Source organism: Macaca nemestrina, chromosome 4 (genome assembly GCF_043159975.1).
Source record: "Macaca nemestrina isolate mMacNem1 chromosome 4, mMacNem.hap1, whole genome shotgun sequence".
NCBI classification, from domain to species: Eukaryota; Metazoa; Chordata; class Mammalia; order Primates; family Cercopithecidae; genus Macaca; species Macaca nemestrina.
Genome location: NC_092128.1, coordinates 177510371 through 177532813, shown reverse-complemented (window position 1 = coordinate 177532813; position 22443 = coordinate 177510371). Strand labels below are relative to the sequence as shown.

General features: G+C 41.7%; 1 protein-coding gene and 1 non-coding gene across 3 annotated transcripts in view; both read left to right on the top strand.

The window, feature by feature from the left end:
* Window positions 1–22443, top strand: part of LOC105472680 (potassium voltage-gated channel subfamily E regulatory subunit 1) — a 67446-nt gene that overhangs the window by 36561 nt on the left and 8442 nt on the right. Inside the window, exons 1-2 of one of the 2 annotated variants that reach the window (XM_011726148.3) lie at window positions 17858–17969; window positions 18761–18843. The gene's annotated coding sequence lies outside the window, so the exon portion shown is untranslated. Of the gene's footprint in view, window positions 1–17857; window positions 17970–18760; window positions 18844–22443 lie in introns of those variants that run through there. The other variant, XM_011726150.3, reaches the window with a different exon arrangement.
* Window positions 21292–21419, top strand: LOC112425078 (small nucleolar RNA SNORA11). Its single transcript, XR_003016077.1, has one exon. It is a non-coding gene; the product is annotated as a small nucleolar RNA SNORA11 (small nucleolar RNA).

Below are 22443 nucleotides of genomic sequence, written 5' to 3'. Positions count from 1 at the left end.
CTCCTGCTTCTTGATAAACGGCCACTCTGGTGGTGAGAAACCTGGCTTCTACCATCTGCCGTCCATTCATGTAATTGTTCCAATCCAGTATACATACATGGCAATATCAGAATTGTTAACTGGTACCCCTGTGGGAAACAATTTTATCAACTAGAGTACAGTGCTCACATGCAGTTCCCTTTGCCTTTAGTCTTATAGACCGCACTCATTTCCAAAATACTTTGGTCAATATCTCTTCCCCTCCCTGACCCATCCCTTTAGTGAGACTGTTTCCTACGTTTGTAATACAGTTAAATTCTCTGGTCATGGTCTGCATTGTCTCCTGGGATCCCCCAACCTTTTAAATGATTTTTCCAAATTTGCATTCATTAAGGTTCACGCTTTGTTCCATAGGTAATGCAACCCAATATCTTATATCCATCATTTTAATAATTCTACCGCCTTAAAATTTTACATTACAATAATCTTACTGCCCTAAAAATCCCCTGCACTTCACCTATTCATCCTCTACCCTCCACCTTAACCCTGTAACTCACTGATCACTTTACAGTATTTACAGTTTTGCATTTTCCATACTATTATATAATTGGAATAATATAATATGTAGCCTTTGCATACTGACCTCTTTCACTTAGCAGTATGCTTTTAGGATTCCTCCATATCTTTTCACAGCTCAATACTCATTTCTTTTTGTTGCAGAATTATATTCCACATTCCACTGTATAGATGTACCACAGCTTGTTTATTCATTTAGCTGTTGAACAGAATCTTAGATGCTTCCAGTTTTTGGCAATTATGAATAAATCTGCTTTAAACATTTACATGCAGATTTTTAAATGTGAACATAAGTTTTCAAATCAATTGGATAAGTATCTAGGAGCACAACACATGAATTCTGTAGTAAGACTATATTTAGTTCTGTAAGAGGCAGCCAAACTGTCTTTCAAAGTGGCTGCACCATTCTGCATTCCCACCAGCAATGAACGAGAGTTCCCATTGCTCTGCATCTCTGCCATCATTTGGTATTGTCAGGTGTTTGGATTTTAACCATTATTATAGGTGTGTAGTGGCATCTTGCTATTGTTTTAAGTTGGAACTCTCTAATGACAAATTAATTATTTATTCATTTGTTTATTTATTTTAAAGATGAGGTCTCACTATGTTGTCCAGTCTGGAGTGCAGTGGCAATTCACAGGCACATCATAGCCTACAATAGCTTCGAACTCCTGGTTTCAAGAAGCCCTCCTGCCTCAGCCTTCTGAGCAGCTGGTGCTGCTGTGCCCAGCCATAAATTATGATGGACATCTTTTTATCTGCCATTCTATGAATCTTCCTTGGTGATGTGTCTCTTCAGATTTTTCCCCCATTTTAAAATTGCATTACTTGCTTTCTTGTTGTTTTAAGAGTTGTGTATTGTGGATGCAAGTCCTGTATCACATAGGTGGTTTGCAAATATTTTCTCCCAGTCTGTGGCTTGTCTTTTGATTCTCTTAACAGTATTTTTCACAGAACATAATATTTTAATTTTAATCAAGTGTAACATAATTTTTTTTTCATGAATCATGCTTTTTGGCATTGTATTTTAAAACTCATCACTAAATCCAAGGTTACATTGATTTTCTGCTTTTTTCTTTCTTCTGGAAGTCTTAAAGTATTGTATTTTACATTGAGATCCATGATCTGTTTCAGTTAGTTTTTGTGAAAGGTGTAAGATCTGTGTCTAGATTTGTTTTCTTGCACATGGCTGTCCAATTGTTACAGCACTGTTTGTTGAAAAGACTGCCCTCACTCCGTTGAATTGTCTTCGGTTCTTTATCAAAGATAGTTGACTATAATACAGTTGTGTGAGTCCTTTTCTGGACTGTCTATCCTGTTCCACTGACCTGAGTGTGTATTCTTTCACCAGTACTGTGCTGTCTTTCTTGCTGGAGCTTTATATTAAGTCTTGAAGTCAGTAGTGTTAGCCTTCAACTCTGTTCTTCAATATTGTATTGGCTATTTTATGTCTTTTGCTTTTTCATATAAACTTTAGAATCAGTTTGTTGATATGCACAAGCTTGCTGAATTTGGGGAGATTATGTTGAATCTATAGATCAAGTTACAGCAAATTGTCTCTTAAACAGCATTGAGTCTTCTAATTCATGGACATGAAATATCTCTCCATTTATTTTCTTTTGATTTGATTTCTTTCATCAGAGTTTCATAGTTTTCTGCATATAGATCCTGTATGTGTTTTTGTAGATTTGTACCTGAGAATTAATGTCTTTTTTTGGGACTATTGTAAATGATATTGTGTTTTTAAATTTGTATTTCTTATTGTTCATTGATAGTATATAAGAAAGCTATTGGCTTTCCTATACCAACCTTGTATTCTGCAAACTTGCTATGATATAATCACTATTATGGACTGAATTTGTCCCTCCACAAATTTCATGTGTTGAAACCCTAATCTCCGGTACCTTAGAATGTGACTGTATTGGAGATAGGGACTTTAAAAAGGTAATTAAGTTAAAATGAGGCCTCTAGGGTGGACCCTAATTCAATCTGACTGGTGTCCCTCTAAGAAGATGGGACAAACACAGAGAGACACCAGGGATTTTCACACACAGAGAAAAGGCCATGTGAGGACACAGCAGAAATGTGACCATCTGCAAGAGGAGGAGAGAGACCTCAGACAAATCAAACCTGCTGACACCCCGACCTTGAACTTCTAGCCTCCAAAACTATGAGAAAATAAATTTAAAGTAATTTAACTCACCTAGTCTGTTGTATTTTGTTATTGGCAGTTCTAGCAAACTAATAAAATCACTTACTAATTCCAAGAAATTTTAGTTAATTCTTGGGATTTTCTAAATAGACAAACATGTCATTTATGGAAAAGACAGTTTTATTTTTTCCTTCCCAACTCGTATGTCTTTTATTTCCTTTTCTTGTTTTTAACACAAGCTAGAACTTCCAGTATAATGTTGAATAGGAGTTGTGAGAGGGGACATCTTGGTCTGATTCCTGATCTTAAGGAGAAAACATTCAGTTTCTCACCATCAAGAATGATGTTAGCTGTAGGTTTTTGTAGATGTGCTTTATGAAGCTGAATTCCTAGTTTGCTGAGAGTTTTCATCATGAATAGGTTTGGATTTTGTCATATGCTTTTTCTTCATCAATTGATATGATCATATGATTATTTGTCTTCAGCCTGTTGATGTGGTGGGTTCCATTAACTGATTCTCAAATGTTAAACCAGGCTTCCATACCTGAAATAAATCTCACTCGTTTGTGATGTATAATTCTTTATATACATTATTGTATTTGATTTGTTAATATTTTGTTGTGGATTTTTGCATCTACATTCATTAGAGACATTAGTCTGTATTTTGTCTTTATTGTAATGTCTGCTCTTGGTATTAGGATAATGTTAACCTCATATAATGAATTAGAAAGTGTTTCCTCTGCTTCTATTTTCTGAAAGAGACTACAGAGAACTAATATCGTTTATTTTAAAGGTGTTAGAATTTACCAGGGAAACCATGTTAGCTTGGTGATTTCTTTTTGGAAGGCTATTAATTATTGATTCAGTTTATCTACTAAATATGGGCCTATTCAGATCTATTTTTCCTTGTGTGAGTTTTGGCAGTTTGGGTCTTTCAAAGAATTGGTCCATTTCATCAAGGTTCTTCAAAATTGTGGGCATAATGTTATTTTCAGTATTTTTAAATGATAATTTTGATATTCATGTAATCAGTAGTGATGACTCTCTTTCATATCTAATATTGGTAATTTGTGTCTCCTGTTTTTTGTTCTTAGCCTAACTAGAAGTTTGTCAATTTTATTGATATTTTCAAAGAACCAGCTTTTGGATTTGTTGATTTTCTTCACTTATTTCCTATTTTTAATTAATTTTCTTACTTCTTTTTTTTTTCTATTTGCTTTAGGTTTAAGTTGTTCTTCTTTCTCCAGTTTTCCATGCTGAAAGCTGATTGTTAATTTTAGAAATTTTCTCATTTCTAACATCTGCATTTAATGCTACAACTTTTCCTCTAAATACTGCTTTTGCTGCATCTCACAAATTTTGACAAGATATATTTTTATTTTCATTTAGTTTAAAATATTTTAAAATTTACCTTGAGATTTCTTCTTTGGCTTATGTATTATTAGGTGTATTGTTTAACCTCCAAGTACTTGGGGATTTTTCCGGCTATCTTTCTGTCACTGATTTCTAGTTTTCATTCCATTGTGGTCTGAGGGCAGACATAGGGTGATTTTGATTCTTCTAAATTTGCCAAGTATATTTTATGATGCAGAATGTGGTCTGTCTTGGTGAGTGTTCCATGTGAGCTTGAGAAGAATGTGTATTCTGCTGTTGTTGGATGAAGTTTTAGATGAATTAGATCCAGTTGATTGATGGTGCTACTGAATTCAACTATGTTTGCACTGATTTTTAGCGTGCTGTATCTGTTTCTGTTAAATTGTGTTGAATGGTGGATTCATCTATTTCTCCTCATAGTTCTACCAACTCTGTAATGTTTCTATTTGTTACACTTGTCTATGTACCTATTATTTCTTATCCTTTTTAGATTAATGAAGTATTTTTCTTTGTTTCATATTTTCCCATTATTAATTATTTATACATTCTGTCATTATTTTAGTTAAAACATTAGGGATTACAGAATGCTCCTTGAATTATTAGAGTCTTCATTTTGCCTTCATTTTTAAACGATATTTTCATTAGGTATAGAGTTCTAGGTGGGTGGTTATTTTCTTTCAGCACTTTAAAGACGTCATTCAATTTTCTGTAGTATTCAATCTTTCTTTTGAGAAATGAGGTACAGTATCTATCTTACTGGTGATTCCTATATATCTTTTTCCTCTCTGCCTGATTTTAAGATTTTCTCTTTATTTTTTGTTTTCAACATTTTAATATGATGCACCTAAGAAAGTTTGATTTTTCTTAAAGTAATTTTGCTTGAAATTTTAAATACTTCTTTCACCCGTGGCTTCATTTTTAAAAATCACTTTTGGAAAATTCTCAGTACCTATCTTGTCAAATATCACTTATGCTCTGTTCACTTTCTTCTGTACTTCTCAGCCTCTAACTGCACTTGTCTTAATCTTTTTCCTTACATCTCTTATACTCTTTTTTTTTTTTGTATTTTTCGTTATTTTTTCTCTCGTGTTTCACCCTGAATATTTTTAACTGACTTACATTCTAATTCATAAATAATTTCTTCAGCTGTGTCTAATATGTTAGTAAATCCATCTATTGAACTGATACTTTTTACAGATTCCAGTTTTATGATGAAGCTCTATGTATTCATAAATTGACTTTGGAAGTTTATATTTTTTTCTGGAAAAATATACATCTCATTTAAATGTTCAAACTGTGTTCCTTGAGTAGCTTTTCATCTAGTAGCTCTTCTCTCCTTTTTCATTTTCATTTTTGCTAATTTTGTTTTTAAAATTTTGTTTAATCTACTTTCTTTAGTTTATTTCATATGTCTCCTTTGTTTTTTGAGTTAAACTTATTTTCTATCATTTTTCTTTTCAAAAATTCATTTAATGCTATCAATTTACCTCTAAGAACCATGTTAGCTGCATCCCAGAAACTTTCATATATAGTATTTTCTATGGCATTTAGTATTTTATGTTTCTAAAATGTTTTCTTCTCTGACCAATGGGTTAAGTAGACATGTACTTGCTTGTTGGTTTTCAGATATGTGAAGATTTATTGACCATAAATTTATTGCTGATTTATAACCTAACTGCATTTTGATCATAGAGTCAAGCGTGTATGTAAAACTAATATTTAAAATGTTGTTGAGACTTCTTTCATGACCTAGTACATGACCAAACTGTAAAAAATGTTCCATGAACACTTGCTAAAAAAATGTATATTGTCTATTGGTTGGGTGTAGTGTTCTCTCTCTATATATATTTAATGAACTTTGTTAATTTCATTACTGAAATATTCTATATGCTTACTATGTTGGGGCAGGCAGATCTATCAGTTGCTGAGAGAAACGTGTTAAACATCTCCCTACAACTCAGTTCCCCTTAAGGGAATTGATAAGATAGATAAATATATTAATGTCTTATAAATCTGCCCAGATTGTTTTATATTTGTTGAGTCTGTATAGTTAATTACATACCCATAATTGTAATATCTTCCTAGCAGATTGTTTCCTTTTATTAAATTGAGTGATCTTTGTATACTATTAATCAACTGAATTTTTACTTTGTCTTATGTTAATATTGTTACCTTAGATTTCTGTGGGTTAGCCTTTTTTTAGTATTTTTTAACAACTTAATTTTCAACTTTTCAATTTGGTTTTATTTCAAATGTATATCTTGTAAGCAGCATATAATTAGATTTTATTTTGTTATTCAGTGTAGTCATTCTAGTCTTTTGTGTGCTTACTCTATTTAAAGATATTATGATTATTGATGTACTGGCATATATTTTTATCATGTTACATTTTGATTTCTATTTAACAACTTTTTCTCTTAAAGTATTTTTCCCTCCTATTTCTCATTGGTGTAAGAAAACATTCTACATTCCCTTTTATTTACATCAAAGAAAATAACTTTGCTGCTTTGCAACTTGTAGATTACTTATATCCTTTTTGTAATTATCTAAAATTTTAGCATACTTAGTAAACTGAATTTCATACAAAATCTCTAGTTGTTTAATATTTCTGTCTTCTTCCCAATCACATCAAGGACTCAGAAAACTGTCTTAATCTATTGAACTTTCAACCATTTAACTCATCTTATTCTTTAAAAAATTCCAAAACTAATTATTATTTTTTTGTGAATTTAATGGCTATTAAAATGTTAACATTATTTATCAGTTTCAGTGATTATTATTCTTTCAAATTTTTAATTTTATTTTTAATTGACTATCATTTAATACTGATTTTCACACATTCCCTTCTGTCCTCTTTTCTTATGGCTGAAGTACAACCATTAGTATTAATAGGATACATTTTAGCAAATGTGAATTGTCTTTATCTGTGAAATTCTGAAAATCTCTTTAGTTTGCCTTTTTATTTTGAAATGGTGGCTTAACTTGTAATATTCTAAGCTTAATTTAGTGAGAAAGATTAGGCTTGTCAACAAATGGTACTGAAACAACTGATTTCTATATAAAAACATAATCCTAATCTTTCCTTTATCTTTTATAAAAAATTCAACTTGAATTGGATCATAAATTACAGGTACATTTGGTTACAAAATGCACAGATCAACCCATCATGTAGGTATTAAGCCCAGCATCCATTAGCTATTCTTTCTGATGTTGTCTCTCCCTGCTCCTTGACAGACCCCAGTATGTGTTATTCCCCATCATGTGGCCATGTGTTCTCATCATTCAGCTCCCACTTATAAATGAGAGCATGCAGTGTTTGGTTTTCTGTTCCTGCATTAGTTTGCTGAGGATAACGGCTTCCAGCTCCATCCATGTCCCTGCAAAGGACATAATCTCTTTTCTTTTTATGGCTGCATAGTATTCCATGGTGCATATGAACCACATTTTCTTTATCCAGTCTAGCATTTAGGTTGATTTCATGTCTTTGCTATTATGAATAGTGCTGCAATGAACATATGCATGTATCTTTAGAACAGAATGATTTGTATTCCTATTATATATATATAATAGAATGCTATATATACCCAGTAATGGGATTGCTGGACCTAATGGTATTTCTGCCTCTAGATCTTTGAGAAATTGCCACACTGTCCTCCATAATGGTTGAACTAATTTGTACTCCCACCAATAGTGTAAAAGCATTCATTTTTATCTGCAACCTCACCAGCATCTGTTGTTTCTTGATTTTTTAATAATAACCATTCTGATGGGAGTGAGATGGTATCTCACTGTGGTTTTCATTTGCATTTCTCTAATGAGGGGTAATGTTGAGCTTTTTTTCATTTGTTTGTTGGCTGCATGAATGTCTTCTTTTGAGAAGTATCTGTTCATGTCATTTCCCCACTTTTTAATGTTACAAAATGCTTCTTTAGCTCAGCGAAGTTCATTATTACCCACCTTCTGAAGCCTCCTTCTGTCATTTCAGCGATCTCAGCCTCAGCCCAGTTCTGTGCCCTTAATGGAGAGGTGTTGCAGTCATTTGGAGGAGAAGAGGCACTCTGGCTTTTTGAGTTTTCATCGTTTTTGTATTGATTCTGATCTTTGCGGGCTTATCAACCTTTGATTTTTGAGGTTGCTCACCTTCAAATGAGGTTTTCCTTGTTGATGTTACTGGTGGTGCTTTCTGTTTGTTTGTTTTTCTTTTATCGGTCAGGTCACTCTTCCATAGGGCTGCTGTGGTTTGCTCAGGGTCTGCTCCAGACTCTAGTTGCCTTGGTTTTTCCCATACCTGAAGGTATCACCAGTGAAGTCTGCAAAACAGCAAGATGGCAGCCTGCTCCTTTTTCTGTGAGCTCCATCCCAGGGATGTACTGATGTGTTGCCTGCCTGGTCTCTCCTGTAGGAGGTGTCTGGAGACCCCTATCGGGAGGTCTCACTCAGTCAGGAGAAACGGGATCAGGGGCCCACTTAAAGAAGCAGTCTAGCTGCTTTTTGGTAGAGCAGGTGTAGCGGGTGTGCTGCGTCGAGGGAACCCTTCCTCCTTCAGACCGCCTGAACTCTCCAGAGCCAGCAGGCTGGAAAGACTGAGTGCACTGAACTGCAGCGACGTTGGCCACCCCTTCCCATGGGGGTCCCCGTCCCAGGAGAGAGCAGAGTTTTGTCCACATAACCCTGGCTGAAGCTGCTGAAATTCCCACAGGGAGGCCCCACCCAGTGAGGAGGATTGGATCTGGGTCCCACTTAAAGAAGCAGTGTGGCCACGATCTGGCACAGCGCCTGTGCTAGGTTGTGGGAGACTCCTCCTCGTCTGGACTGCCTGGACTCCCCGGAGCTGGAAGGCGAGAATGGCTGAGTCAACTGAACTGCAGAGATGGTGGCTGCCTCTACCCACGAGAGCTCGGTCCATCTCAGGCTGACTCCAGGCTGTCACCACTGACTGGCAGAAATTCCAGTGGGCCTTAACTTGTGAAGTGCTGTGTAAACGGGGCCTGGAGATCAATGCTGTTTGGCTCCCTGGATTCAGCAGTCTTCCTAGGGGAATATATGAGTGGATCCCCTGCCTTGCTGGGATTCCTTGGGCTGGAGTATGTAAAACTCCAGGGCCTTTGTGTGTGCCTGAGTAGCGGCTCTGCCGTGACTCTGCACAGCTCTGTGTGTCTGACCCAAGGCCCTGGTGGCACGGGCTCATGACGGGATCTCCCGATCTGCGGGTTGCAGAGATCCATGGGAGAAGCATGGTTTTCCAGGTGGTGTCGCACAGTCACTCACCACTTCCCTTTGCTAGGGTTGGGGGTTCCTTTGGCTCCGTGTCGCTCTCGGGTGGACCGTTTTCCCAGTCTGCTTTTCTTCATTCTCCATAGGTCTAGTTGTCTGCCTAGTCAGTCCGAGTGGGACTGAGAATCTGGATATTTTAGTAGAAGGTGCTGAATTCACTGGCAGTTTTCATTCCTCTCCATGAGCGCCGCGGACTGCAGCTGCATCTAATCGGCCATCTTGGCCCCTCAACCTTATTTTTCTAAAAGCTTGGTCTCTAGGCAGCAGTGAGGCGCTATGACTTTCTTTCGGGGCCCCACCCTAGTTCCTGACTTTAAGCAAGTACTTGGTTCCTGTCTGCCATCTTGGGCAGGACGTCTTGGGATTGCCCAGCAGAGGCCAAACTCCCTGCTGATTTTAGACAAAGAGCCCAGTAGGTCAGACGCTTCTGGCAGTGTCTCTTCTGCTTCTGTTAATCCAGACATCCCTTTTTAGCTTTCTATTTTTATACCTGCCTGTCATGGCTTTGTGTTCAAGGGCTGAGAGATGGATCAAAGCATGAACTCATTGAGCTGTCTTGCCCAGAATGTTCTTCCTTATCTTTCTTATTTTCAATTCACTGCCTTGTTGCAGAGGGATTTAAAGAAGCTATTTTACTTCATCACACTGACACTGAGTCAAACAGAGCGGGCATTCTTCTCATCTGAGTGACAAATGAGATAAACAAGAAATAAAGAGCTCAAAGGACTTCAGCTCAGGTTTAGTAGATGGAAGGCTAGCTGCAAACCCCCATCTCAGTTTAGTCTTTGGGTCACTCTTCTTTCCAAGAGAAATGGGACACTGAGCAATCATGGCATTTATCAAAGATAATTCCCTTGCCTCGTTACCCATTGCTTATGATTCTTTGGGCATCTTGTGATTTCTAGAAGGACAAATCAGAGGAGAAAAGGTCTGATCTTTCATGGCAACAGATTTTAATTTAGATACTGTCATTCACACTTATTCCTCCTGCTTACCTTCCTAGTCCAAATTTCCAGGCCCCAACATTCCACTAAATTCAATTAGACTGATGAAATGTTCACTTAGCTCTGTTGTGCTCAGGCACCCCCAGGTGGTACAATGTGGTTTACAATTAGTCCAGGAAGTGGGGGATCCCCCAAATCATGCATAGATGAGTAACCTGGCTAACACAGTGAAACCCCGTCTCTACTAAAAAATACAAAAAACTAGCCAGGCGAGGTGGCGGCGCCTGTAGTCCCAGCTACTCGGAGGCTGAGGCAGGAGAATGGCGTAAACCCGGCAGGCGGAGCTTGCAGTGAGCCGAGATCCGGCCACTGCACTCGAGCCTGGGCGACAGAGCGAGACTCTGTCTCAAAAAAAAAAAAAAAGAAAAAGAAAAGATGAGTAACCAGTTATCCACATGAGAAATACCTTAACCCCTTTTTATGTACCAGGCAACTTTCTGGTCACAGTAGAGAGCTGAAAGGCCAATCATTTGATAGAACCTGTTCCTTGGGAGCTTATAGCATAGAAGAGCTGATGTGGTCATCAATGGCCAACATGTGAGGTGGAAAATGAAGTAGAAAATGGACCACCCAAAGACAGATGGAAGAGGGTCTGACTAGGTTAGGAAATCAGCCTGGAAATGTGTCAGATTCCTAGAAAAAAAATTGATCCAGGCTGAGCTTTGGTGGGGGCCTCAGGGATGAAAAAAGAGGAATAGTTCTAAGAGCAATGTGGATCCCAAGGCAGTAGTCAGAGGGGCCACCTTGCTGCTGTTGGAGTCTATACATCTGTCCCAGCAGGCAGAGATCACTTCTGCCGGGAAGTCTTTGGAGATATGGGTGGGGTGGGGGGTGTGTTGGTGAGAGGAGGGGTATTAGGCATTTCAGCTCTGCTCTGCATTGTGGGCAATTCTGGACATGCATTTGATTCATGCCCTATACCCTATCCATATAGGGACTCAGTAAATACTGAATTGAACTGACTAGACATCAAAGGCTTATTGAGAAAAAACTTAAGAAAAGGGGTCTAAGTTCAGATTAGATCATTACTTAGAATAAGGATTCAATTTGAAAATCATGGTTGTCATCAAAATATTTTATACTTAAGCATTTTTTTTGAAATTTGCTTTTCTAAAAATTTCATTTGAATATGTTTCCTCTCATCCTTCTTTGAGTCATGCCAGACACCACCTCTGTTATATCCATTTATTCATTTAATGCCCATAGAGGACCATGCCAACCCACATCCATCCAGACTTCCAGGCCTAAGGTTCTGGTTGAAATGACGCAGAAACCATGACAATGGCTATGGACCGTCCTGTTTCTAGAAAGTGACCTTCACACACATTCCCACAAAGGCTGCCTGTGCTTGTTTTAAATTCAGGGTTACCAATGTCCTTCCATTTCAGGGACTTCAGTCACAAGAGTGCTTCTATGTTATCAGGAATTGGAGGTACACCAAAATAATATCAAATATGCAAGGAACTAAAGAGATGCTAATCTCATTCCTGCATCTCCTGGTTCTCTGACTGGGTAAAACACTCAGCATATTGTTACCTTTGCAATTTAAAAATCCACAGCATTTAAAAGGATTATACCTATGTCTGCGTAAACTAGGTTGATTGAGGTTTAAAAAAAACATAAAGGCAATGTTTATCTTTAAATGTCAAATATTGTGCGAGAAGATTTAGTGTTTTTTCCTACCCATGAATAACATTCCAGACTGTAATTAATTTATCCATGTTCCTATCAGCACAGCATTATTCTGGGACAAAAAGCAGGTGGGGAGTGACAGAGGGGGTGGGAACATTGTTATTTCTTTCGGAAAAGCTTTCTTAATTGGATTTGTGCTCTTTTCATAACAATGTGAAGGTTGTGGTTATTTGTCAACTGCAAGGGCAGTTGTAATGCCCGAACCTGTGGGTCTATAGCCAACTGCATCTCATCTTCCCTGGGTGACTTGAGGGTGCTGTGAATTAGTGCCAATGACCCCAAGACCTGGGCAGAGGCAGCCTAAATGACCACATTAATGGACAGTCTTACTATCCACCAGTCAGGCAGCATTCAGTGGCATTTTTTGGGTACAGTGCACAGTAGAGACCCATGAAATTGATGCTACGCAGTTGAGTTTGTCTAATGGAAAAAACAGTCCTTCCCCTAAATCAGGGGTTCCTAATGTGGCAGCCACCAATTGCCAACATATCAGGGGTCTAGAGAGCTCTTGAATTGTAGAACAAATGTTGCACATGTGTGCATTGGGGTGGGCAGGGGCAGGATGGTGGAGGAGAACCATAGTTTTTCCTCAAATTCCCAAGAAGAATCTGAAAAAATTAATAACCATTGCTCTAAAATGATAAACAGAACATACATAGCTGACATAGCCAAAAAGCACTTGCAACACAACTAATTAGCAAGGTCAAAGCAATTCAATGAGGAAAGGAGTTCTCAGGTATGCCAAGGGAAGAAACAGCCGGGTAAGGCGCTTTGCGGAAAGTGGGTCCTGGAACAGAGTGACAAACGCTACACCTACAGAACCAGGCAGGCCGTTCAGCACAGGAGCCTGCTGAGTGTCCTTGTGGAGGAGAATGTGGAGTAGCGGGGCCTGTGGTAAACTCTGGTTTGCATTTTGTATAGGAAGCTGACAGCGTCAGCATCAGTTTCTGCCAGTTGGCTACTCTGCCAAAAGTGGGCATGATGTTTCTAGATCCCCTGAATTTTGTTGAATATGAGAGCTCTCAATTCTTAAATCTTAAAAGTGAATTCAAAATTAAAGTAAACAAATAGACCCTATGCCTAGAGGCTCAGAGTTGGTCAGGGTGCCCATTCTCAGACCTTTGCTGGGGGCTGAGGTTTGAAAAAGTCCTGGGTCCCATTCAGTGGCAGGCATCAGCCTGTGCTGTGTAAAGCTGGAAACAGAGGCTAGACCCATGAAGAAGGGTCTGGAAGGGGGAAAGGTGAGTCATGTACAACGAATGGAGGCACCTTGGTTGCCGGTCTAGAAGCTCCGCTAGAGGGGCAGAGTAGTGGGGAATGAAGTTGGTGAGCTGGAACATCCTGCAGGGCTCCAAACAGGCTGTGGCTGGTTTCTTTTTGGAACCAGAGCAATCCTCTAGGAAGTCTTAGGAGAATGCCAGGAGGCTGCACGCAGCACTTGGGAGGGACGCTTCTCACATATAGCACTTATTCCCAGGCAAAGAGAGTCCTGGGAGGAAACTGACACAGGCCACCTATGACCAAGCAAATCAGACAGGGAAATGTTGGTCAAAGAAGGGGGACAGAAGAGACTGGGGAGCAACAAATGGCTCTCATAAGATATGGATGTGGTAAGCCACCGTGTGGGACGGGGACTGACCTATGGACAGCACTGGGTGAGGGGGTTGATACACCAGGTAGCTGGATGGGGTCTCTTTGTCATTCCGTTCCCCATCACCTGTCACTGGGGGGGCAGGATGGGGACTTCAGGGCCCTTGCTCCCCTTAGACTTTCTCATGGGGGGGAAATATTTTGCCTTTATCATAACAGCACTCAGTTTATGCTCTGCTGCTGCTAAAGATTGTTTGCCTTTAGGGGTGTGTCTTGCTGAAGATCCAGAAGCCCCAGGGAAATGAGAGTTGTCCCTGAGGATAGTAGAAACCATAGGGTAAAGGACTGAAAAAACAACAAAGGGCAAGGCACAATGGCTCATGCCCATAGCCCCGACACTTTGGGAGGCCAAGGCAGGAGGATCACTGGAGGCCAGAAGTTCGAGACCAGCCTGAGACTCCCGTCTCTACAAAAAAATGTTTTTATTAGCCAAGGCATGGTGATGCACAACTGTAGTTCCAGCTACTCAGGAGGCTGAACTGGGAGAACGTCTTGAGCCAGGAGTTCGAGGTTGCAATGAGCAATGAACGCACCACTGCACTCCAGCCTGGGCAGCGAGTTAGACCTTGTCTAAGGAAAAAGAAAAATGCAACAAAAGAGGGGCCAAAGGGCAAGGAATGTCCCCAGGCTAACACAGGGGCATCTGGACACCAACTGAAGGGCAGTCAGAGGGAAGAGTAAAGAACTGTGCACATGACCCTGCATACTAGATGTACACTGCAGATCTGTCCTTTCTGGTAACAGGCTGAGCTTTTCTTCCTCCGTTATCCCATGAGCAGAGTTAGGAACAAAAGCAGGACATTCAGCTTTCAAGTTAAGACTTGAGATTTTCCTAAGAAAGGATGAGAAGTGGCTGGAGCTTTGGCTTTGATGTCACATGCACTGAGGTGGAAGCTCATGGAAAATGAAGATAAACCCACTGAGAGGGGCAGGGAGCCATGCTCACCACCCCTCTAGCAAAGGGACCAAGAGAAAAAGAGGAAGGAAGAAAGAGAAATAGAGACAGAAGTGACCCAAGGACTATATAGGCTATGGTTCTGTTATCATTATTTCAAGATCAATCATACCTATAAAATGGAGAGAGGCGAGAATGAAAGAGTGAAGGGAGAAGGAAGAAGAAAAAAGGGAAAAAAAGAGGAAACCGTTTTAAGTTCATCAAGGATTACAAAATACACTCTTTCTCATCTGTAATCATGTCTTATCATTTCAAAAAGAAAATAACAACCACAGCATGATCATAATAAAATAATTCATCATATGTGGGATAGAGAGGAAGAGGAGACATAAGAACAGCATCACTTACGTAAGCCTTTAGTTTCTGGCAGTGCTTCCATTCATACTGTCTTCACTATAACCAGGTGACAGGTGGGCAGGCATTGCTCCACATTCCGATGGGAATAATGCTCCCTCCAGCTGATCTGGGCTGCTCCACACATTTACCTGGTCTATAAATTGTTACTAAGAGGGTTACACATCAATGCTTGGTGGGACAAGCCTTTTGCTTCAATCCATTATCCATTTGGAGAGGTAGGCAGGAGGATACTGTATGTGTACAGCATGACCTTGAGGCGAAAAATCCAGGGAATTTTCACATAAAGTTTATGTAATTTTTCTTAAATATTAAAGTACATAGAGTTTGATATGGTTTGGCTGTGTCCTCACCCAAATCTCATCTTGAATTGTAATCCAAATTGTAATCCCCACGTGTTACAGGAGGGACTTTGTGGGAAGTGATTGGATCATGGAGGCGGTTCTTCCATGCCATTCTCATGATAGTGAGTGAGTTCTCACGAGATCTGATGGTTTTATAAGGGGCTTTTCCTTCCACTTTGCTCTGCACTTCTCTGTCCTGCTGCTGTGTAAAGAAGGACATGTTTGCTTCGCTTTCGGCCATGATTGTAAGTTCCTGAGGCCTCCTCAGCCATGCTGAACTGTGAATCAATTAAACCTTTTTTCTTTATAAACTACCCAGTTTCAGGCAGTTCTTTGTGACAGTGTGAGAACAGACTAATACAGAGTTGTTGCAAAACAAAAAAGGAAGGAAAACATGAAGTAGCATAAATAAGATAATAAATCCCCGATAGGCCTACCACTAATAGACAATGTTAACATGGTGGCGTGCTTCCTTATAGACTTTTGAAATATTGCCTGGCATCTCATATTTACAATTTAGGGCCTTGGGTTTTGTGGGGGGTTTTGTTTTGTTTTCTGTTTTTGTATTTTTCACTTAGCATGATAATATAAAGATCTTCCCCGTTGGTTTTTTGTTTGTTTGTTTTGAGTCAGAGTTTCACTCTTGTCACCCAGGCTGGAGTGCAATGGCATGACCTTGGCTCACTGCAACCTCTGCCTCCTGGGTTCAAGTGATTCTCTTGCCTCAGCCTCCCAAGTACTTGGAATTACAGGTGCCCACCATCATGCCCAATTAAATTTTTGTGTTTTTAGTAGAGACAGGTTTCACCATGTTGGCCAGGCTGGTCTTGAACTACTAACCTCAGGTGACCTACCCGCCTTGGCCTCCCAAAGTGCTGGGATTACAGGTGTGAGCCACCATGCCCAGCCCCATGTTGTTATAAATTATTTGTAAACATTATTTTAAGGACTCCATATACTATTCTACTATGTAGAATAATATCATATGTACTATAATTACCTTTTTTTCTATTTTTACATGTTTAGATTCTAGTTATTGTAAGTAAAAATACAAAGAACTTTTACATGCATAAGGATTTTTTTTACAGCTCTGATCCTTAGAATAAATAGATTTCAGTCTGGATTTCAGTCTGGATTTCGCCTGTAATCCCAGCACTTTGGGAGGCCTAGGCGAGTGGATCATCTGAAGTCAGGAGCTCGAGACCAGCCTGGCCAATATAGCAAAACTCCATCTTTACTAAAAATAACAAAAATTAGCGGGGCATGGTAGTGGGCGCCTGTAATCCCAGCAACTCGGGAGGCTGAGGCAGGAGAATCGCTTGAATCTGGGAGGTGGAGATTGCAGTGAGCCGAGATTGCGCCATTGCACTCCAGCTGGGGTGACAGGGCGAGACTCCGTCTCAAAAAAAAAAAAAAAAAAAAAGAATAAATAGATTTCACACAGTGCAATTTCATGTCATAGGCTATGAATATTTCAGGACTTTACAACGTGGCTGTGTGGGTTCATTTTGCACCCAGACTGCAGGGCAATGCTGGTTCTGCCTGGTGCACAGGATACATCGGTACACCCCTCAGAGAGCCTCCAATCACCCTTGTCCCCATGAGAACACCGAGGTCGAAGCCCAGGGAGAAGTGATCTGCCAAGGAAGACCATGGAGGCAGTGACGCTAGAGAGTATCTTCTAGCCCTAGGTCAGGCACCTGCTTCTGCGACCCACCTGCAGAGTAGGAACCTGGAGCCTGGACGCCATTCCCCAGAAGGTTCATGGGATTGTCTCTTGGGGACTGCCCCTTCTCACTCTTGCCTGCCAAACCCGTGAGCTACAGCTATGAAATTTGCTGGGAAGTCACCTGGATCATTGCACGGTTTGCTCCCTGGAAAAGGACGGCACAGACTGAAAAGCCCCAAGGACGTTAGGGTGTGCGCGCCAAGGCTCGGGTGCCTCCAGCCACTGCCTGCCACTCCGGTCCCCCTCCTGTCTAGTCCACAGCTGCACCCCCAGCTCAGGGCTGCACACTCAGTAAGTAGGTGCTTCATAAATGTTTGCCGAATAGATGTGTGGCCACAGCTGAGGTGCGGGACGAGGCTGAAAAGAGTAGTGAGGGGCAGAGGTTGAGCCGTCTTTGGAGTGATTATGTTCAGAGACATTTGAAGGCTGTCACGTCCGAGGGTGGGGCGTCTCCCAGACGGCCTTTCTCCTGGCTGCAGTAGCTTCCTCCCTGGCAACCTCAAACTCCCGCAGGAAGGTAGGTAGATCTGTCGGTGGGTCGGCTTTCTCGATCCTAATGCAGACATTCTGCCGGCCTTGAGCCTCTCCAACAGGATCCAAAGCGCTTCCTCACACGCGGAGGCGCTGGTCTGGGGTGCAGGGTGCGGAGGATCCGGCTGGGCCGGGGCTGGTCTGGGGTGGTCCCGGGGGACCCTGGGCTGGGCCGTGAGTGTAGGCGGAGTGGGGCGGGACGCCTGGCGGCTCTGGGAGGCCCCGCCTGTCCCGGCTCCTCGCGCAGCGCTCAGGCCCTTAGAAGGTGCCGCCCCGGGGCTGGGCTGTCGGTGGCCTCAGCGCTCGGCAGGCGCACGCTCAGCTCCACACCCGGCTCTCCGCATCTCAGACCCGGGTAAGTCAGGGGCTCCCACCTCTGCGGCCCTCTCCCGGTGCGCAAGTGGCCTAGTCGGGCAACTCCGGGGGCCCCTGGAACCTGCGTCTCCGGACGCGCAGCGGGCGCGCTCCAGGCTGGAAGCACCGAGACTCCCGGAGTGGGAGACGGGGTAGGATGATCAGCCTCTTCCCTCCTTTCCTTCTGCCGTTCTCATTTATTTACACAACAAACGCATAGGAAAGCATCTCACCAACATAGAATAACGAAAACATTCCTCCATTATTAAGTTATGGACCTTCTTGTATAATATTTGGAAAACACTGACATGCAACTTTCAAAAGAAAAGAAAGTCAAAACCACTCACGGGGCCTGAGTCCCCATTGTTTTTCAAAGACCTTCAGCTTTTTGGGGGGACCAGCTCTTGGGCCTTGACATCTCCCTGCGGAAAGGGCATGGGACGCGGAGAACATTACTGATATCTGATCTTGATTGTGGTCATGGGAAAAGTGGGAAACTTTAGAAGAAAGTTGACTAAGTAGCAGAGACGTGCGCATGTTCCCAAATCTATTGCATAATACTTTGCCCCCCGGATTTGTCCATTGCTCTATGTGAATTGACCGTTCATTTGAGTCCACATTTAGATTAAGAAGGAGGTTCCAACTCCATTAAAGAAGGATCTTGTCAATAACCATAGCTATCATTTATGGTCCAGGTGGTGGGGACTTTGCTGAGTTCACAAAGTTGCTTAAATTCAGCCGTGACTCGTATTTACAATGACCCGGCAAAACCCCTCTGCTTTCTCTGGCCAGTTTCACCCAATCATCAGGTGAGCCGAGGATCCACTGGAGGACGGCATTATCTGTATCCAGAGGAAATAGTCAAGGATATTCAGGTAGGACCTGCTTTTGACAGGTTATTGGAAAAATGAATTGTTTTGAAATAAAGCTCACTTAGAGGGCATCAGAGGGCCTCATTGCTGTCGTCTTAAATCTCTGAGGGTGAGACAGCTTCTGTGTGGTTTCGGGCTTTCTGGTAGCTGAAAGGAACACTTATTATTCATGTGTTCATGCATGCCTGCCTGCATTCACTGAATGTTTATTGCGCTCCTATCATATGCCAGACTCTGTTCTAGCTGCTTGGGATGCAGTGAAGAACAACCCACGCAAAGATCCCTGCCTGCAATAGCTTACATTTTGGTGGGAAAGACAAACGTTGAACAATCAACATCATAATTAAGAAAACTTTATTTTATTGGAAGGTGATAAGGACTATGGAAAAGGAGGAGAGAAAAAAGGTTAAGAGTTACCGGGAGTGTGGTAAGGAGGGAAGAAAATTGTGCTCTACTATTAACGATCACTGACTGCCCAAATTTTTTTAGAAATAAGGTGGGTTGCAGATATATATATATATATATGAATACTGTAAATCTTAATATACAAAATGAATAACAAAAATACATTAATAATATAAATATAAATAATATAAAATTTAATATATAAAAACATACTATATTGCAAGAGGTTTTGCTTTGATTACTCAATAATCTATTTCCAGAGCATAGTATACTTTATCAATTCTTCACTCACTTTCCCATTGTAGTGGTATTGAATCTAATACTTTGCATTCCCACTTAATTCAGGAAAACCTTACTGAAATATTCTGGGTGCTGGAGTGGGAACAAAGGTGAGCAAGATGGTCTCTGTCCTTTGGGACCTCCTGGGAGAAAATGCCCAGACAAGTCTACAAATGATTAGAAGTTAGAATATGACCGGCACTGTAGGAGAGATATATACAAGGAGTCAAAGAAGGGGAGGGGATTCTGGATCAGGGTCAGATACAGTGTGGATATGAGCTGGCATTTGAAGGACCAGTAGAATTTTAAGAAGGGAATATGATGAGAATGCCTCACCTACAGAGAGAACAGCAAACATAAAACAAGAGGCCAGGCACAGTGACTTACACCTGTAATCCTAGCACTTTGGGAGGCCAAGGTGGGCAGATCACTTCAGCACAGTCATGCTGAGCCTGGGCAACATGGCGAAGCCCTGTCTCTACTAAATATACAAAAAGTAGCCAGGCATGGTGCCATGCACCTGTAAACCCAAACTACTCAGGAGGCTGAGGCATGAGAATCACTTAAACCCAGGAGGCGGAGGAGGTTGTAGTAAGTCAAGATCGCGCCACTGCACTCCAGCCTGAGCAATAGGGCGAGACTTGGTCTCTAAAATAAATAAAATAAAATAAAATAAAATAAAATAAAATAAAATAAAATAAAGCAAGAGCTAGGAAGGCCAGGGGCTGATTCCATGCTGCGCAAAGACCTCGGATATATACTCAAGGTAGATTCCATCGTTCCCACTGTTCAGGTGAGGAAACTGAGGATCCCCGGATTTATGTCATTTGCTGAAGATGAGAGTCCTTCTTTCCCTCCTGATGTGTGACTTCAGCTGTCATTCATTATCCATCCCCAAACGCCAGCCCATGTTGATGGAGTCTCCTCACCAGCTTGCTGGCCCGACTCCCTGAGTATTCAGTGTTTATATTTCCATTCTTCACACCCCAGACTCTCTCTCTATCACCCATAGAGAGGTCTAGGAAGCTCCTCGTGAAAGCACCAGACTCAAGCCACACCCTATGTCCTGCTGGGAGGTGGCAGGAAACAATTTTCTGATCAGTGAGGAGTCCGATTCTGGGCCTCTGGACGGTTTTATCCTGATTCCTTGAGAGACCCTGGCCACCTTAGTGCCCGCTGACGCTGGGGAGAGGGGAAGGATAGAAGACCAGACAGAGCCGGCCAAGTGCCTGGAAGCATCTGGTGGCCCTGGGTGGCTTCTTTTCAGCTAGGAGGGAGATATGTTTGATATGTTTCCAGAATCTGGACATAGTGCTGTGATAAAGATGAAAACAATAGACAGTTGGTTCCAAGGACAATTGACTCAGAATTCTTGGCTCAATAAGATCATGTTCACCAAAATGAGGCTCATCCATCATTGCTTTTATGCTGATTCTGCTTCTTAAAACAAATGAGACCAAATGATGATGTTAAGACTGGATGCTCTTTTGAAGAAATGCTTAAGGAGTCCTGTCAAGCGTGATAAAAATACCCATAGTCAACCTAGGGAAGTAAGTTAAGGAGCCCTGTAGTTTATCTAGGATTGACCTGGAACCCAGATTTCTGAGCTCTGACTCCGACCTTCCTGTCTCCCCTACTCACCCCTAGAATCTATTCCTTTTAGAAGAAAGCTTGGAGTCAGCCACAAGAACCTTACCCAGTCACTTAATGCTTAGGAAAGAATGATCAGGAACTGGGAGAATTTGCTAATAATAATAAAAAATGAGAGGGGTGCACTCAGGGCAGGGGGCTTGAAGAACGGCTCCTCTGTTTACAACACACTCAACAGGGGTCTGAGGTCACAGTGATGAGAGGCCCAAACTTGTGGCCTCCCCATGAACAAATGCCCTACTCATGTCCCCTGCAGGATCAGTGGGACAGGGCTCAATATTGGGAGGAAGGCTGCAGTATTTACTGGGGAAGCCTGCTGTCTACAGCCTGCCCAGTTTATGCACGGGCAGGCCACAATTGGTCTTAGAAATAAAGGCTTTGGAAAATTAAAAAAAGAAAGAAAGAATGAGAGTTTCCCAGAAAGCTTCTGTTCTGAAAGCTTCCAGGCTGTTATCAGTGCTGATAGGCGACACAGCCAGAGCACGTGGGAGAAGTCAGAAGAGGTGGTGTGTGCCCGGAGGAGGAGCCACCCACTGCCCTCTTCTCCCCTGGGTTCAGCTGGGGGCCTTATGGAACTTCAGGGTGCTGGAGGCCCCGTTGGTCTCCATTTGCAGGTGTCTCGCTCAGCGCAGCTGCCCAGAGCCCTGTGTCCTGAGTGATTTCCAGTAGACCAGCAGCTCTGGGTCTGAGCTTTTAAGGAAAAAAAAAAAAAAAGCACTACCCTTGATTAGGGGCAGCATTCATATCTCACATCGAGGTAGCAGCAGAAATGACTAGGAATCCACCCCACTTTCTGGGCCCAATGAGACCACCATTTGAGAATATTCAGCACAGGCCGAGCATCAGATGGATTTTGAACATCTCTGGCTCCTACCATTTCTGCCTCCACCATTCCTTTACTGACTGTGCAAGCTACAAAAAGCTGAGGGGACAGGAACAGGGATGACTTCTGATGGCATGTTCAGGTGAGAAGCCAACCCCCATTTGGCTGGATCCAATGCTACCTGATGAAAGTGGCCTATTCCTCAGCTATTTTGAGCCTGCTTCCTCTGTACAAGGTCCTGGGAATTGCTCTTTTCTATACTAATAAAATGTGAGTCAATAGCTAAGAGATGACATTTTTGATGATTTTTGGTTGGTTGTTTTAGTTTGTATTTATTTTTTTAAGTTCCAGGGTACAAGTGCAGGATGTGCAGGTTTGTTATAGACATAAATACGTGCCACGATGGTTTGTGGCACCTGTCAACCCATCACCTGGGTATCTAGCCC